General features: G+C 35.0%; 1 long non-coding RNA gene across 1 annotated transcript in view; it reads left to right on the top strand.

Moving 5' to 3' along the window:
* The window catches only part of LOC131512693 (uncharacterized), a 176,656-nt gene that overhangs the window by 154,830 nt on the left and 2,004 nt on the right, over positions 1 to 19,822 (top strand). The window contains exon 5 of the long non-coding RNA XR_009262250.1: positions 18,555 to 18,667. This is a non-coding gene — a long non-coding RNA (uncharacterized LOC131512693). The remainder of the gene's footprint in view (positions 1 to 18,554; positions 18,668 to 19,822) is intronic.

The raw sequence follows: 19,822 nt of genomic DNA, 5'->3' as shown, positions 1-19,822 counted from the left end.
TTTCTTTTCCTCCTAAGTGAGCCATAGGAAAAAACAAAACAAAGCTCTTTGAAGAAAATAAATTAACATAAGATTCTGTTGTTGCTGTATAACAGAAAACATACATACATTGGGTCAATAAAACTAGATGTTGTATATTATGTCAAAAATATTAATGAAATATCTTGACCTAAAAGGCTCTTTTCCTAAAGTTTGAATATAACACAAATTTTCACAGAAAAAGATTGACAACATTGACATAGAGGCATATATATATATATATATATATATATATATATATATATATATATATATATTGTTAACTCAGAAGTAGACATAGAAATAATTTTTTAGGCAGCAGACCCAGAGTTTTCTAAGAAAGAAGTTATAATTAAAAGAAAACAGGGACACCCGGGTGACTCACTAGGTTGAACATCTGACTCTTGATTTCGGTTCAGGTCATGATCCCAGGCATGGGATCTAGCCCTGCATTAGGCTCTGTGCTGAGCGTGGAGCTTGCTTAGGATTCTCTCTCTCTCCCTCTCTCTCTCTCTCTCTCTCTCCATCTCCTGCTTGCATGCACTCTCTCTCTCTATCTAAAATTTAAAAAAAAAAAAAAGAAAACAGGGTGGTGCCAATAGATCATGATCAGTGTACTGATAACATTATAGAGTATATGTATCTTCTAAAAATTAAGAATTAATCTGATCTTTATATTAGACTAAGATCTTAAAAAGGTGATACATAGAATAATTAGCCATCAAGTAACTTGTCTTTATAAAAAATTTGCTTGTGAAAATCATTACATTTAGTATTCACATAAAGTTTGATTTCTAATCATATTGTACCATTCACAATTACCTATACCTTTAAATACCTTTAAAGATATTAAATTAGTTACAAATTACCTTGTATTGACCCTTACTTCTTCCCTTTCTGGTGAACTTCTACTCATTCTTAAAGAGTCAAGGAAAATGTTTTCTCTATGAAGGTTTCATAACCCTTTTATTCTGAAATAACCCTTTTCTTTATTATGATCCTTTATTATTTGGAACACAGTATAATTAATCACATTGCATCTTACCTTTTTGTTTGTGTGTTTTGTTTCTCCATGTTAAATGAGATCTCAGCAAGGACAAGGGGCCATATTTCAGCCATCATATTCCCAGCAATGAGCTCAGTACCTGACATTAGCAGTCATACTTTAAAAATATATTTAAAAAGTACAGAAATGTATATTCTTAATGATAGAAACAAAAAGGGGTCCAGTTAACATTCTGAGCTTAGGAAATGCTTACTTCTTTCTTCAGCTATGAACAGCCTCCATGCATGATTTATTATTACTTCTTAATGGAAGAGTAAATTAAGAGTAAAAATGAGTAAGAACAGAGATTTAAATTGCAGATTGATAAAACTGTACAATTCAAACATTATTAGAAAAAAAGTGACATAAATATTTAATAAACTTTCACTTAAATGAACCATCATTTAGAAAAACTTAAGAGAAAAGATCATCAAAAATCAAGCATTTGGAAAAGGAAACTGTATTTCTAGACTTATTTTATGTGACCTTTAGCCAATAAACACAGTGATGTCAGAATAAGTGTTTAAGATATCAAGTACCAGTTGTACCCAGAACAAATGACTGAGCATTCTTAAAAGGGTGTTGTACTAAGAGTTCAGCAGATGTAGACACAAGTAATTCTACTTCCATATTTATTCTTATGCCTTTGAATTTAAGTGTTTGTGTTCCTTTTATTCTTAAGTATACTGAGAGCAAACTTGACGAAGGAGATAGAGTAGAAATTGTTCTTCTAATGAAACGTCTAGTGTAAGTACACATAATATCTTAGTTCTAATCCTTCTCTCTCCCCACCCCCCCATTCCACCTCTTTGTCTCTCTCTGTGTATATATTCTTGTTTATGATTTTTTTGGTGAATTTTTTCACTACTCTATCCCCAATCATTGGAACAGTGGCTGACACATAGTGGGGACTTATTAAATATTTGTGGATGGATATATATTTCCATATTACCAAGGTAGGTTACACACAGAAACAGAAGACATGGTCCTTTTTTTGGTATCTGGTGATACCTAGATGATTAGAAAACCTGTAATACATATACTCTGGTTAGTTTCTCTAAACATTCTTTTTGCTAAAATTAGAAATGCCTTCATTCTGTTCTCTTGTAGTATTTGATAAAAATAAACTAATTATAATACCTTGTGACTAGGGCCATATTGGTCTCCATCCCCAAAGTCCAGAGGCAAAATTGATATGAACATTGCCCTATTTCTTCTACTAAATCAGTTTGAACATTGATTGTAATATAATAAAACATATTTTCTAGAAGATATAAATATTTTCAATATGTATTGTCAGAAATCAAGTGTTTATTGATCATTGAGCTCCCATGGCAAAGAAAATGCCTATCCTTAACAATAATGTATAAGATTTATGGATATCCAATAATTTTAACATTTAAAATTGAAATTTATAGAGTTTAGAAAGTCATTATTCCAGGACCTTCCATTTTAAAGTGATAGAATGAGATGTAGAACATTCAGGTAACTGAGCAAGGACACATAGTTAGATAATGAGCCCTCAAAAAAGAATTCATTACTTCTGGTTGGTATATAATGCTGGTTTCAGTACACCCCTATTGCTCAGTATACTCCATAATTTAATGAAATCCACATATATCCAAATGTAATAACTTAACCATTATTATAAGGTAGAATGAAATATCTTACTATAGAGCAAATCAGAGAAGGAAGCCATGTTTTTCTTAACAGAGAAAACCACAACCTCTGTATAGTGTGCATGTTGTGGAGAGCTCCATCATGTGGAAATTTTTAGAATTTCAATGTAGATGGTCCCAGATTTCACAAGCTCTAGACATTATGGTAGGCCATTATCTTCCTTGAGTTGCTCCAATTTCTCTGGGTCTTCAGTTGGATTTTTGTTTTCAATTTTTTTTTTCTAAAAATTTAACAGAAATCTCTGTTTCTGAACAGAGAATTCTTCAGAATCTGTTTCTAAAGGTTATTTTGTGCCACCTTCAACTGACTGGAAGACTACATGTTTGGAAGACTGATGTGAAATGTTATCTTTGGATGTTGGAGATAATTCTTTAAAGCACTGTAGTGTTTGGAAAATGGTGTTTGAATCAATAAATAATTAAAATAATGATGATCTTTTGGGGAACGTATTTCAAACTGAATCAATGAGTTAGTCTTTCAACATTTCAAAATACCAACCAGAAAGGCAGACAATAGAACATATACAAATTAATATCTTGGTCAGGTGGAGAAGTTAAAAAAATCCTTTAATAGAACTGAAAGTGTAGCTATTGATTTCTTAGCAGATAGGATTGCTAAAGGCTGAATTGCTTCTATGATTAAATCACAAGCTTCAGCTCTGGCATCAGTGTTTCCTTCAGTCAAAATCACAGAGGATATCTGCAGATCCCTAGAGCTGTTTCTCTGAGTAAACTAGTAAAACATAAATATTTCCCTGAGGGGTTTTGATCCAGTGCTAGATTAGCTGCCTGAAGTTGATCATTTCAGTTTTTCTTGGAGAGATCTATAGAGGCTAGTTACCTACTTGACTTGCCCTTCTGTAGCTGAGAATTAAAATGGATAACAGTCAAAACCTCTGCATTTATTTAGTTCACTGCAGGGCAAGATGGGAAAGCAGGTTCCTAATGTATCAGCTTTTTATGTTTTTTACCTTCTGGGTTAGATATTATTGCTTTTGGTGATTGAAAATGCTATATTTTAGAAAGGGAAGGAAGTTCTGTATTTAGAGCTCAGAATTCATCACAAGCCACTCTTTAATCTCATGAGTAAAATAAACCACAATTAAAAAAACAACCTTGTGAAACAAATCACACACACACACACACACACACACACACGCACACCTCAAATCCCTAAAACCCCAAATGTAACTTTGTAATAATGACATGATTAATGGGGTGGGGTGGGAGAACAAGTAAGTTTTTAATCAAATAAGTTTACCGGACAAACTAAAGTTGAGGATATACAAACCCAAGATAATTTAATTTTCTCCAATCATTGCTTCAACAATGCTTCACTGATTATCCTTTTTCCAACCCATAATGACATCTTGGGAAATCTCATCACTTTCCCATCACTTTCTATTATTAAAAAGTCTTGTTCAATCTAAAACTTCAATTTCATCATCTTCTGTCCTCCCAATACTGACCAAGGAGTGTTTTCATTTCCAGGGCTTTGCCCTTGCACTCTTATTTCTGGATTTGATTACCCCATTGACAGGTGGGAGGAGGCATTGCAGAAATAGGCAATAATCTTTTAACCTCACTGGTACATTTTCCCTGCTGTAAATACTTGTAAACATAGGAATGGTCAGCTGTGGATGTCCTCTGACAGGCATCATAGGCTGCTTTTCCAGGCACAAGTGTGATTCTTTGGGAGCTATGAGATATTCCTTCCCATGTCACAATCCCAGAGGCAGGAAATTCACTGGCTGTAGTTCCTCTAACTGCTTTTCCTGTCTTCCTTCCATCTCCAAAGGCTTCAGCCCTGTTCTTACCTCACAGCCCTTCTACATTCTGTGTTCAGCTTTCACTGGTGGGGGACCAGGGAGATAACTCAAACCTGACTACCTTTTCTAATTTCTACTTGACTCATAGAAATCTGCTGCATTCTCCATGGATATGCAGGCTCTTCTATTGTTCCTATCTCTTCACATTGTCTTTTCTAGACTATTTATATTATTATTATTATTATTATTATTATTATTATCATTATTATTTTGACTGCTCATATAGGCCCCAGAAAAAGACTAGTGAGCTCATCGCATAAACTGACTTCCTTCCAGGAAACGCAATGCCAATCTCCCATCTGGAAAGTGTTACTCCTTACTTGGCTATTGAGTAGGATGACCATACATTTCATTGTCTATACCAAGTTGCTTTTGACAATAGAAGGGTCTAGAGGCATAAACCAGGATATTCCTGGGCCAACACAGGGATATGTTACCCTATTAATGGGAAGATAGAGAGTACTTTTGTTTGTAGGCCTCCCCCTTGTAAGCAGAGTAAGCCATAGCACTCTCTTCCTAGGATAAAATTTCAAAACTAAGGATATTCACCTCCCACTTTCCCTAGTATTCACTTTAATGGGGTGGATGGGGCGGGGTATAGGGCAGTGGAGGTTAGTGGTGTGGGTTGCATAGTGAATTTGGCTACAAGCAGGGTGTTTGGCTTTGAATTTTTTGTGCTTCAGTTTAGAATGTTAGGTATTTGATGCCCCTTTGTTCTTAGCTTCCAATCCTTCATATCAGTTATAGGCAAGAGGAAACAAAGCGTAACATCACCTCAAATATAAAAATGTAATTGTTAAAATCAGATATTTCAGGAATCATGATTTAATATAGGATTAATGCAACCCAATTATTTTCAACTAACCATGTGGTAAGTTGTGTGGTTTTCCAATAAAAGGATCCTAACACTCTTAAGACTATTGTCTTCCAATAACTTCCATTCTACAAATATATCATCTATCTCACATAGCACTGATTTTCTCCTCTTTACTGGATAATTCTCCTCAGCCTACATATATTCCATAATACATTATCTGTCACCTTACCAAAAACTCTGTTTGATTCCACCTTCTGTGCCTACTACTATATATTTTCTTTGCTCCTTTTCATTTCAAAACTTCTCAAAATAATTGTCTATATGTTTTTGAACTTACTTTTTATTTCTTTTCAACCTTCCAAGCTTTATTACTTCTTCTACACTAAAATTGTTCTTGTTGTGGTTACCAGTTGCCAAATCTAGTGCTCACTTCTATGTCCTTATCTTGACCTCAGCAGAACTCAATAGTGTTCACCCTCCCTTCTCTACATTTCTTTATTTGGGATCTGAGACATAAACACTAGTGGCTTTATTTTTACTTCAATCATGGCCTACTTCAAACTTTTTAAGAACTATTCCAAATTTTCAAATTATAGAGTGATTCAGGGATCATTTCTGAGCTCTTATTAAGTAATCTATTCCTAGAGCTAAAAATATAATCTCTATATAGGTGATTTTCAAATATGTCTCTACCCCTGTTCCCTCCAGACTTCTTGTATAACCATCATCTTCTCAATATCTCCACATTCTTAAAAAATGTTTATATATTTTGGAGAGAGAGAGCAAGTATGAACAGGGGAGGGGCAGAGAGAAGGGGAGGCAGAGATCCCAAGCAGGCTCCACGCTGTCAATGCAAAGCCTGACATGGGGCTCGAACTCACAAACCAGGAGATAATGACTAACTGCGCCACCCAGGTGCCCCTCAATATCTCCACTCTTAATCATCTTAAACATTTTGTTCAAGACAGAGTTGTTGTTGTTGTTGTTTTAAGTTTATTTATTTTGAGAGAAAAAGAGAGACAGAGAGGCAAGAGAGGAGAGAGAGAATTGCAAGCAGGATCTGTGTTTTCAGAGCAGAGCTAACATGGAGCTGGGTCCCATGAATCCATGAAATCATGACCTGAGCTGAAATCAAGAGTCAGACGCTTTACTGACTGAGCCACCCAGGCCGCACCCCCCCCCCCAAGGCATCCCCAAGGTAGAGTTCTTGATCAATTTCCCCTCCACTCTATATTCCTCAGATCAGCTATTTGATACCATAAACATCCAAGAAAAAATCTTGATACAACCTTGATTCTTTTTCTTCTCCCTTATCCCATCATATCTATCATATCTATCAGCATAGCCCAATAACTTTTATTCCAAAGTTTATAATAACTTGTCCAAATAACTTCAATCTTGAATGCTAACACTATAGTCCAGATAATACAGGCTATCTTCAGCTAGATTATATCCTGACATGTCTAATCATCTTAATAGGAATAGAATCATTTTTATAAATAGAAAGTTCTAAACTATTCATTTTCTCTGACATCACAATATGGATAATTTAATGCTCTCTAGGATTTTTATTTTAACTTCCTAATTTCTGCAAATTTCCAGAACATATTTCTTTTTTATCTGAGGAGGATGGCAAACAAAGCCTATAAGCAAAACTCTAAAACTCCCTAGATCTAGGTTTAGTCTTGAAAATCTTTTTAAAAATAATGGTTAACTCTCATTTACATTTCATTGTAATACTCATACTTTATCTTATTTATACTATTAAAAATCTCTTGGATGCCAAAAATGTTATGTTTTTACTTAGTAATTTTATTAACTTGAGTTTTCACTCCGACTGAAATGGAGAGGAGTGGGGTAGGGGACAAAGCTTTTAAAACATAACCACATACAAGATGGGAACCAAATGTGTGTATATATAATGGACATTGTGGTTCTTTCCCCAAATCTATTCTTTTGCCTCTAGGTAATTCCCTATACAGCTTCCGAAAAGCCTAAGATTTTTTGAAGGAAAATTGGCTTTATCTCTTGATCTAGTTAGGTCAAGTGGCTCAAACCTAAGTCCATTAGTATAAAACTATCCTTTAGGCATAGATTCAGGAGAACGTATATGATTCACTATGGGTTAATGAGACACGAGCAGCAATTTGCTGCAAGATTTCTGGGACATAAACTGTGTTTTCAAGAGAATTTCTAAAAGTAACTGTTCGTTTCTATGGGCTTAGATTAAGAAGCAGGTAGGCTTGGGAGTTCATAGTAACCATTTTGAGCTGTATAAGTCAACCTTAAGGGGAAGCAGCAATTCAAGGAGGCAAATCCATGATACAGAAAGAAACTGGTTCTTGATAAGATTATCCTGCTGTGGAATTAAGTCACTTCTGAGGCTCCCCGTACCTCCAACCAGGAAAACAAATGTATCTAATTTTGTTGTTTAAGCCAGTTTCAGCTTTGTTTTCTGACTACCTCTTAAGAAGTACAGTGATTTAGAAAAAGAGTGGTCAGCTCTGCTTCTTTCAGCGTTTCCCAAAATTTGAGAAATGAAAATTATTGCTCTTAAAAGAAATACAAGCACTAAAGAAAGGGAGAAACTTGATAACTTATAACCCCCTTTGAGTTGCAACGTTTTTACCATAGCCTCATTAGTGTGTAAAAAATTAAGCATCAATAAATCTGTGTTCATATGTTAGTACAGACATTATTATAAAAAATAGTAATTGCTTTCCCTTAGTCCTTCAGATACCTTACTTTAAGATTTGTTTGATCACTGAATGGGCTATCCAGAAAACTGATCACAAGATAAAAGCAAAACTTAATCAAGAGGATGCTATTACCAAAGAAACAAGAAATTGTAAACTGAAGTCAAAAAGACATTTTAACTTTAACAATATGATAAAAGGACAAGATCATTGAAAACAGACAAGAATTAATTTTCCTACTTTATTGGCTTGGTTTACAGGTGAGATGTGTCAAGATCCATTAAAGGCAAGCATTCCTTATCATGTGATTTCACTCATATGTGGAAATTTAAGAAACACAACAGATGAACTTAGGGGAAGGAAAGGAAAATAAGATAAAAACAGAAGGAGGCAAATCATAAGAGACTCTTAAATACAGAGAACAGACTGGGAGTTGTTAGAGGGAAGGTGGGTGGGGGAACGGGATAAATGGGTGATGGGTGTTAAGAAGGGCACTTGTTGGAATGAGCGCTTGGTGTTATACGTAAGTGATGAATCCTGGGTTCTACCCCTGAAACCAATACTACACTGTACGTTAACTAATTTGAATTTAAAAAACTAAATTTAATTAAAAAAATAAGACAAGCATTACCATTGCCTTCTTCACCTCAACTCTTTTCTCCAGTCCGTTTGAACTTTATATACTTTTAGGTAAGAAAATGAAATCATATTAATATTCATATTTCTTCCTTATGATACACATTTTAATCTTTGAGCCACTCAACTCAATAAGAAAACTGGATCCAGTTTTCTTTCAATAAGAAAACTGGATGTTGGGGCGCCTGGGTGGCGCAGTCGGTTAAGCGTCCGGCTTCAGCCAGGTCACGATCTCACGGTCCGTGAGTTCGAGCCCCGCGTCAGGCTCTGGGCTGATGGCTCAGAGCCTGGAGCCTGTTTCCGATTCTGTGTCTCCCTCTCTCTCTGTCCCTCCCCCGTTCATGCTCTGTCTCTCTCTGTCCCAAAAATAAATAAACGTTGAAAAAAAAAAATTTAAAAGAAAACTGGATGTTGAAATAAAAATTTTAGGCTTTTAAAATGATTATCTCCATTTTGACAGCCAAAAATTTAGGATTCAACACTTTGTATTTCTAGTTTGGCTCTCCTATAAGGTCGACCTGTACTGGAATCTAGAATCAGACGCTTAACCAATGGAGCCACTCAGGTGTCCCCTAAAAAAAAAAACAAAAAAACAAAAAAAACAAAAAAAAAAAAAAAAAAAACAGTCCAATTTTTAACTACACAAGGATCATAGTAAAAGGCATTTCTAAGGAAAAAAAAAAAAACAAAAACTCCTGTAGGTTACTATTTCAAAATGTTGGTATTGAATGTATATAAACCAAAGGTTTCCTTCTCAGTGTTGCTTCTCTTAATCTGCTAGGTATTTAGAATTTTAATCTTAGATATCTCATAATATTTCTTATGCAAAATATTCCTCTGTGATTATGGGTCTCTCCACTGATGCTCTTTGGGACTGCTTTTTGATGCTGTTGATTATCTCTTGTACTTGTAAGCTATAGTCCCCTTAGTGAACTAATGGCTCTTCTTGACTGGGTCTTGAAGCAAATGGATAGATCAGATCTTTTCTATTTTTTTCACCCTGTCATTCAGCCTCCAGAAGACTAATGTACCAAACTGCAGGTATATGTAGTCAGGGAAGTTTCATAAGGAAATTATAACCTAGGAGAGAAAAAACTTAAGTTCTAGTTAATTGGGGCTTCCCTTTGAACCTGGTATCCAGTTCAAATACATCTTTACAAATACATCTTAATAAGAAGGGAGACTGCCATGCCCTCCTTTCTAGATCTCTAGTTTGTTATATTCTTTATTTACCCTTTCAAGTTTCTCCATCTGAAATTTGATCTTATTTCTCTCTGAAAATGCTAACTTTCCTAAGATTTTGAGCCTATAATGCTTATACTGTTCCTGAGTCCTACAGATTTAACAGGGCTCCCAGCTTTGGTTAAGTGAGCATGTATGTTTGCAACTTCCTAGTCTCCTAGGTCACAGTCTCAGGGAAGAAGGTTAAAGTAAATCTTGCAACTTTATGTTTCCTTTCCCCCTTCACACCGTTGTTCTCACTGTTAGACAAACTGTTAAGAAAACTAATCTTAGAATTACAAACTTTTTTTTTTCCTTTTAAATACAGCATCATCTAAACCTATATTGAGGAAAGAATATTTCTTCTATTAGCAAAGCTGTGCACTGCCAGTGGGTCTGCAGTCTTGTACAATGGAGCACTTGGGGTCTGGCATCAACACAAAGAACCGCAGTAGCTTTTAATGGTTGCTTTCTCTGTTGGATGGGGAATGGCATGAGTCTCAAATTAATTCCTGGGATTTAGATTCTCCTCTGATATGAAAGGGTGGGGTTGCAAATTCCTGTCACCACATCCATGTGGGGGTTCCTTTAAAGTCAAGCCAAAAGTTCATTAAATTTTAAAAATTTCTTTGCTTTTGTTTTGACTTTAAAAGGTTTTTGACCTTAGGCAACTTATACAATGCCAAGCTTGGTTTTATAATTTAGTAAATGCCAATTATACAAGTTAGTTATTCTTCAGATATTAGGAAACTTTTAGTATATTGCATTTTGCTTGTACCTCTAACTAAATATTTACCAAAATCTGCCTTGTTTTATAATTACATAATTAGTCATGTATTAAGAACCTTATTCAAATAAGGCAGTGTTCTTTGAAGCACTGTGAAAATAGGAGGATATACATACATATACATTTTCCTCCCTTCTAGCAGGTAGTGATATCCTTGAAAGAAGGGCCTTATTGATTATTACATCTTCTATTACATGTAGGACAGTGTGTTGTTCAAAATAATTCAGAGATTATTCACAATTACAGAGGATGAGAAAACTATTTTCATAAAATTTGCAAGGCTCTTAAGTATATATCACAATACATTGATCTTTCTTTCAAATGGATCAGAGAATAATTCAGTTCTTTGACTCTTGTAGTGTAATCATAGACCTCAACATTTTAACCAGGATCAGAGATTAGCGTGACCTTTTTTTTTTTTTTTTTTTTTTTTTTTAATCATGGCTTGTTGGTTGTAATCAAGTTGCAGGTTCATTATGTGTGATCAATTAGAATTATATCTTCCCAGGACTTATAGGTGAGGATTATTTTCTTTAAAAGAAGTGTTTCAAATTGTTTAGTGTTTGTCTCTTTGTCTGATATGATTTGTTTGTCTGATATAAATTGTTTGTCTGATATGAATTATTTGTTCGATATGATATTGCTTGTATGAATTGTTTGTCTGATATGAATTGTTTCTTTGTCTGATAAGATATTTTCCAGACTGTGTGTGCTTAACAAATATTAAGTGATAATTCTTTATTGACCTAACTGGGCTTGGGGAGTTTTCAAAATTTTCAAGGAAGTGTTTTAAATGCTTTGTGATCTTTAAGATTTTAATATAGAATTATGATGACCTTTCCAAAGCAAGAAAGGAGAAAGTTGCTCCAATCTGAAGCCAAGCAGTTAAAACTGAAATGATTGGTCTCTTTTGACACAGAGATGAAGCTTTTGTTAAATAATTGACACACTGTTAATTCCAACTTGTATTATGTGCTGGGGATGGTATTACAATAAAGCACAAAATGGCCTCTGTGATATACAGTGGAGTGGAGAGTCAAATACTGCATGGAGAGCCAAACTAGAAAACTTGGGTTCTCCCTATATTCATAATGTGAATTTTGATGCCAATTACGATGCTCATAAGTTTCTGGTGGCTTCAGCACTGCCAAGACCACAGGAAGGTGGTCCTATAAATAGCCCTATACCATTCGTAGTTCCTATTACTGTTGTAACAATTTACCAAAACATAGTGATTGAAGACAACAAGAATTTATTATCTGACAGTTCTGGAAGTCAGAAGTCCAAAATCCAAGTATCAGCAGAGCTATATTCCTTCTGGTGGCTCTAGGAAGGAATTCTAGGAAAGAATCTGGTTCCTTGCTTTCTCCAGTTTCTAGTGGTCAGCTACATTCTTTGGCTCATGACCCCATTCCTCTATTTTCAAAACCAGCAGTGTAGCATTTCTGAGTCTCTCTCTTGTTCTGACATTCATGTTTCATTCTTATAAGGAAGCTTATAAGCACATTGAGCCCACCTGAACAATCCAGAATACTCTTCTAATCTCAAGGCCTTAATGTCATCACATCTGCGGAGGCAGTTTCTCTCACCATATAAGGTAATAATTCACAGATTTTAGAGATTAGGATGTGAACATCTTTGGGGGTGGGAATTATTTTGCCTATCACATGCTAAAAATAAAGATATAAATTCTTTTATTTTTTATTATGTTTTTAAAGTTTATTTATTTATTTTGAGAGACACGGAGACAGCACTAGTAAGTGAGGGGCCGAGAGAGAGAGAGAGAGAGAGAGAGAGAGAGAGAGAGAATCCCAAACAGGTTCTGCACTGCCAGCTCAGAGCCCTATGTGGGACTCGAATCCACAAAGCCATGAGATGATGACCTGAGCTGAAACCAGGAGTTGGATGCTTAACTGACTGAGCCACCTAGGTGCCCTAAATTCTTTTAAGGATAATTTTATATTATGATGCTATTTTCAGTGTAGAAGAGCAGAAGATTGTTTCAGTATCAACACAATAAATGTAAAAATTGAGCAAATATGATGACTCATGTGGTGGAAAAATTGGGTTTTTGACTATTGTGGGTTTTAATCATGTCAGTGCTGAGTATTTACTGAAGATTTTGTGATCTACAATTTCATTATCTAGATAATAGGCTTGTAATGCTTACCTCACAGGATTCTTTGCAAAGCCTTATGCTGTGTTATCTATCCACACCTAGCATGGTAATTTCTTGACTTCTAATTCATTAACTATCTAAACCGGAAGAGCTGAAGTTTTAATTGTTAATTCAGTCAGTACATTGTTTGGTAAGTCATGGGCTGTTCGTTAAATGCAACTAAAGATAGTATTTGGAAAGTCTTTAGTATGGCCCTGAGAAGGAGGCACAGATGTTCTATCCTGTGCTTTTACCTACTAGGATAAGACAGACAAAGGAAAAACAATATCTGATTTGGCTAATTCCAGTACTTTCTCGAAAGTTTTGGCTTCAAAGCCTTCATCAGAAAGAAATGCAAAGCTGAATGTTTAATATCAGAGAGTATTAAGTCTAAGATGTCATGGGTTGGTGACTGGACATTAAGCTAATTAATATCTTCAGTTAAATAGATTCTGTTGAAAAGTAAAACAAATGAGAGCCAATAGGTGTTTTAGTCAATTAATAAATAGACTGTTGTTATATCCAGAAGAAAATGGGTGAAAATTGAATTCTACATGATAAAATATTATTAGTTTTAATGTTAAGACATATTGGCAAGTACTTCTGTCAAAGTTTTTTTTTTTTACCCCTAATTTTTCCCCTCTTGGGTTTGTTATGTAAATACGTGGATTCCAAGTTCTCTGCATTTCCTTTGAGTTTATCTGAAGTCCTGATTTAATACTATAATGTTATTGTCACTAGATATGAAGAGTTATTAGACTTACTTTGGAAATATACATCCTTTGAGGGCCTTCCTTAAATATTTTAGACAATTATTTTTTAAATTATTTTGGCTGGTTATGATTTGTCAAGATAAAATAGGCTACAATTGGAGAAATATACTGCCATATTTCTAATTTTAATAATGCATAAAATCATATGTTTTAGGAGATTTGATTTAGTGCTTCTTGAAAAGGTTAATATTAAATGATACATTTTGATTTTGTTACCCCATTGGTTAGATAAAATTAGTATTTTTTTTTACGTTGAATACATTCGTGTAAACGTGCCATCAAATAGCTAATAAGGTATAAAGAAATCATTTAGCCTTTCTTCAGAAAGATATCTAAGCTGGTGAACTATAAAATTTTGAGTTCTTCTGAGTGTCACTTGGAATTCCGGGGGATGTCTCTCTTTTGAATTCAGAAATCATAAATTGAATATCTTGATATACTTGAGCAAGCGGGAAATGAGCACTGCTTTTGCAATTGACTCATAGATGTGATCCTAAGCAGGAGGGCAAGGATGAAGAGGGTAAGAATGAATAATAAATGTATTTGAAAATGAGATTTAACATGTAGAGAGTACCAAAATTTTTCCAGTACTCTAAAGATACAGTTGTCTTTTTTTTCTTTTACTGGGCTTCCTAGAACAGAGTTTGTGACTGATAAATTATTTCATTCATACGAATTATTATAATATCTTAAAACAAAAATAAAGACTTTAGAACTATTTATTGTAATAATATGCTCAAACAGCTTTATATTTTACAAATCTCATGTAGAAAACCATATTTCCCCTAAGACTGTCTTTCACTGATATTTGTAGTTAATATATTTTAAAATTTTTCATAGAAATTTACTTTGTTAACTTGACATTGGGGTTAAGTTATTTTAATTGCAAACAAGTGAAAATGAAATCAGAAGTGTGCTTTATGGAGTGGAAAATTTCCTTACAACTTCAGCTTCTTTTTTTCCTTTCATTTTTTTTCTTTAAGAATTCTGAAGAATTCCAGCCTCCCTACTGTTGCTTCTTACATAGATTCATGTTGAATATGTATTTCCCAGCATCTAGAGATGCTGATTCAGTGTAGTTGGTGACAGGTGTCTCAATGACAAAGGCAGGAGGCCTTTAAAATCTCCAGTTTGGGAGTGTCAGGATGGGTATGACATAGGCCCATGCTGACAATCTAAAATGAAGGCTCTTGGCATAATTGCTTTTCATTCAAAAGTTAAGAAATGCAGCTGCGTCCTCTTCACCTCCAATTCTTGCAATCTCTATGCATGGAATGGAGAATTGCCTCCTTCATTTCTGAATTTCTGTTCCCTCCTTCTTTAAAGTAACGGAAGATCAATGAACTTAGTGCTATTCTGGTTCTTACTAAACTTAGCCCGGCCAAAATAATCCATTTAGCTGGAAAATAATCTAATACAAAGAGAAAGACTCTGTGTTCTTATTTATAAAAGAGTATCTCTTTTCCTTTCAGTGACAGGGGCACACAGGCAGGCAGCACAACCCCAGGCAAAATAGAAAAAGAAAGGAGAAAGCAATACCTCTCTCCAGAAATGACTCACAATATTCATTCAGATGACAGGAGGAATAGAGTAGTTGAAGTTTTATAGGAATCTATTAACTTTTGTGCATGAATGGTGGGTTAATTGAACTATAAGAATATGCTCATCCATGAATTGGTCTTAGCCCTGTGAGGCAAACTGTGTGGATAAACACACATATGTTAATCATTTTTAAAAATAAGCCTGATTTAAGATAAAACAATAGTCTGCCATGGGTTGAAAATGAAGGTATAATCAATGTCATTCTGTATTTCTTCACATTGATTAATTACTTACATATTTTTTGCCTGAATTTAACCATGCATATATACAACTCTTTAGGATTTGGTAAGGGAGCTTTTGTCACAGTGGCTTCCTACACAGTACTTTGAGTTGTTGAATAAAGGCTCTCCATAAATGAACATCATTATAACCTCAGGGCTTCTAGATAATTTCAATCGGTTTTACAATCTACAGCTGGGGAGTGTAAAAGGAGACACCGATGGCCATAGGAACAGCCTTGACAATTGTCAGCTTACCGTACACCCAGTGCAGTACCTCTGAATTTGATCACTGTCAAGAACAAATCATAGGTAAATGGATACCAATTCTGATAATGAAGCAAACTGAAATGGCCCAAGACCTTCTTACTAAATTTAAAGGAAAGCAGCATCTGAACCAAATAGCTATTGCCCAGCCAACATTTTTCTTTTTGATTACACTATATAGTAGGGTGGAAAGACAGGTAGTTTTAGGAATGTGTTGAAGCTAGCAGCGAGGTTAGCATACAAATTCATAACAAAGCAAAAAATATCCTCATGTGGGAATCTGAGGAATAAAACATGAGATAATTAAAGGTATATAACTATTTAAGTCACCATTATCATCAACAACCCGTGGGTGGGTTCAAATTACTAGCTTCTCCTGAAAGAAAAGCTCTTACCTTTGAGCAGCACATTATGTTTTGTGTTATATGAAGCAAAAACTCCAGTGTAATTCTTCAATGTTATTTTCAGGTGGTTTCTTTCCTTCCTTTCTTCCTTTCTCTTTCTTTCTTTCTTTCTTTCTTTCTTTCTTTCTTTCTTTCTTTCTTTCTTTCTTTTCTTTCTCTCTTTATTTCCTTCCTTCTTTCTTTCTTTCTTTCTTTCTTTCTTTCTTTCTTTCTTTCTTTCTTTCTTTCTTTTCTTTCTCTCTTTATTTCCTTCCTTCTTTCTTTCTTTCTTTCTTTCTTTCTTTCTTTCTTTCTTTCTTTCTTTCTTTCTTTCTCCTTCCTTCCTTCCTTCCTTCCTTCCTTCCTTCCTTCCTTCCTTCCTTCCTTCCTTCCTTCCTCCTCTCCTCTCTTCTCCTCTCCTCCCCTCTCCTTTCCTTCCTTTTTTAAATTCTTTTATTTGTGGTTCATAGATATGATATCTTAAGTATTAGGACATGTGATTATGAAAAACCTGCAGATGGAACTGTTTATTTAAGTAGTATATACAGATTTTGATAAAGTAAATCCAGAAAAATAATATTGTTCGTGACCTAAAATGATTCTTTGAAAAGGCCTTTGAAGATTTAGTGTAAGCTCTCCTCTTGGTAAATATATTATCCTGTTTAAAGATAGTGAAACTCTTGGGGTGACTGGGTGGCTCAGTTGGTTAAGCGGCCGACTCGGTTTCGGCTTAGGTCATGATCTCATGGCTTTGTGGGTTCGAGCCCTCCATGGGGCTCTGTGCTGACAGTGGGAAGCCTGCTTGAGATTCTCCCTCTCTCCCTTTCTCTCTCTGCCTCTCCCCCACTTGCTCTGTCTCTGTTTCTTTCAAAATAAATAAATAAACTTTAATTTAAAAAAGGATAGTGAAACTCTTAATTTGCTTTCATTAAGATGTAATATCATTCAAAATGAACTAAGCCATAGGTTGCTTAATTAGTTAACTCAAGGCTACTGTATGTTTCTGACAGCAGGTCTACAGGTTCTCCTCTTCCCTGTGTTTTTCCCATGTTTTTCAAAGTGTTGATCCCTTTGGACTATGACATTTGAGGAATGCTTTTGTACCCTATGTTTTATCAGTGTACCAGCTGTGGAGTGATTAGTGGATCACTTTAGGACATTACATACTAATTGCTAAAATGATTAAGGTTCTTTCCTCTCCTGTACTCAATCCCTTAACCCATCATTTTCCACTTTTACAATTTAAGTGCAGAGTATAGAAATTGTGATTCACTAACATGCTCATTTAGCTGAAGATAAAATTTTGTTTCTGAGATAATCTGCATTAGTTTTCCCTGATCTCTTGATTCTGAAATGGCAAATCACCACTCTTGGCCAAATGGATGGAAAGAGAAGGAAAAGGGGGAAAGGGGGGGTGAGATTTGCTAATTGTGGGACTGACTTGGGGCTAATCTGTCTATTTCACCTAGAACTGCACTGAAATCTAAGCACATTGCTGGCTTTCTGCTCCATGAAGGATAAACTTCACAGTACCTGAACACTAAATAACATTCCAGACAGATGGAGACAAGACAATTACGTATTTTTAAAAAACGATTTGAAAGTCCATTTTGTTGCAAACAGTCTTTTTGCACAGAACCTTTTCAGAATCTGAATATCAGTGTGTATGTAACAATCCTCATAATATCATATTCATCTCCAGAGATAAGAAAATACTACCACATTCTTGAGAGCAAAAAGAAAATTCTGACTGATAAAATGGTTAAATAGGGCTTGATAACAATTTATTTCTGACCTTTTAATGCCTTCTGTTCTTAATGATTTTCTGTCATTTCTGTCTAGTCCAGACTTGAAACTCAGTCTCAGAGGTACTTAGCTTTATGTTGCCACTTAGCTTTCAACTTCCATTTTCAGCACAGAAAGGTAAATCAGTAATTGTCACTTTGGCTTCTCAAGGTTTGTCAGGCACCCGAATGGGATTATGACATAGATTTGAAGGGTATTTCATATGACTTTGACTTTAATTTTGATGTAATCATAGAAATGTCTTAGGACTTCAGGAACTTAATCATCCTGTTAGCCTTACCTCTTCCTTTGCTTGGGTGTTTGGCTCACACTGCTTTGGTCCTTTCTGTCCCCTGACCTGTGGAGAGGTGATTAAAAAAAATAAAAAGAAATCCAGGGACGTCTTCAATGAGATGTCTCCTTAGCTGACCATCATCTCTTTCTCAATGCCTTCTCTTTCTTTTGTCTTCTTTTCCATTTCTTTGGTAATTTGTTTCAAGGGAGATACCATTCTCTAGTTTGGCTCTCAGTGGAACAGTTGTAGAGCTGGAGAAACCACCCTCTGAGAAGTTGGCGCTTTGTCCTTTGCTTCAAGATATTTTTGAGTCTGATGTGTTTTTTTTCTCTTTTTTTTAATCAGTTGGAACCCAGAATAAGACTGCAATCTATCTAGAGATCTTCTTTGGAAGAGGGGATACATGGGAAAAAGGAGTCTCAAAGAAATGGTCTGTGGAGAATTTCTGTCTTGAGAAGGTAAAAACCTGTTTTGTATGCATTTATCCAGACATATTTGTCTACAGATCTGTGGATATAGATTGGGGTGTGTGTGTGTGTGTGTGTGTGTGTGCGCACGCACACGCGTGTGGATTAACCCAAACTTCACTTACAGAAAGAAACTGAGTTCAAACTGGCTTAAACCAGGAAGTGTTTAAGGATGACTGGACTCAGAAACCCCAGCAGTTTGCTAATTATTTCTTGTTCTGTCTTCTTCACCCTCCCCCTTTTTTCTCTTCTGGCTTGCCTCTGCATCTGTGTGTTGCCCTTATTTTCTCCTGCCAAAGATTATCTCTCTACATATGATGGGAAAGGTGGCTAGTGGCAGCCCCAATCCAGAAAGAAAAGGTATTTCCCCACTAGAATTCATAAAATATCTTATGAGAAAGTATTCCAATTAGGTTGGAAAAGTATTCCAACCAGTAGTAGTGACTGACTGTCCTACTATATTGGATGGGAGAAGGACAACTCACAAAAAGAAGATCGGTGTCTTGCTACCAGAAATAAGGGTATAAGAAAGCATGTTAGGAAAGCCATATTAACTAGAATATAGATTTATGATATTGCTACATATATAGCAAACCAAGCAATCAGCATACTTAAAGGAATTGATTATTTATTTATTTATTTATTTACTTATTTGTAAAACTTATCATATATGCACATATGATATTATCTAGCTTTTTGCCTGTAATGTATTTGGTAGTTATATTTTATGGCCTAGATATGAGAAAATTGAACTGATTCTTATTATCATCTTTACTCAAATACAGAAAACACATTTTATTGAATATGTCCTATAGATAGAAAATGGTTCCAGGAGCTACCTTTTACTTTTTTTCCTAACAAGTAATAAGCACACTTTGCATTTTCATGGTGGTTTCGTATCTATAATTTTAAGAATTCTCAAACAGATATTTTTATTTTTTTTAAAGAGGCATGAAGAGGTTAGGCAACTTGTTTATGATCACCCATGCTAAGTTTTACCATGTTTTTAAACAGCTGTTCATAAAAAATTCATATGAGATTTCAAAAATATATATATTTGACTTCATATTATAAATAATAGAAAACTACCTTAAGATTACTGTCCTGGGCAATGATTGCCCTTGAGTCTTATTTCTAGACCTCATC

This window comes from Neofelis nebulosa, chromosome 5 (assembly GCF_028018385.1).
Source record: "Neofelis nebulosa isolate mNeoNeb1 chromosome 5, mNeoNeb1.pri, whole genome shotgun sequence".
Lineage (NCBI taxonomy): Eukaryota > Metazoa > Chordata > Mammalia > Carnivora > Felidae > Neofelis > Neofelis nebulosa.
This window is presented reverse-complemented; position numbering and strand designations above follow the sequence as displayed.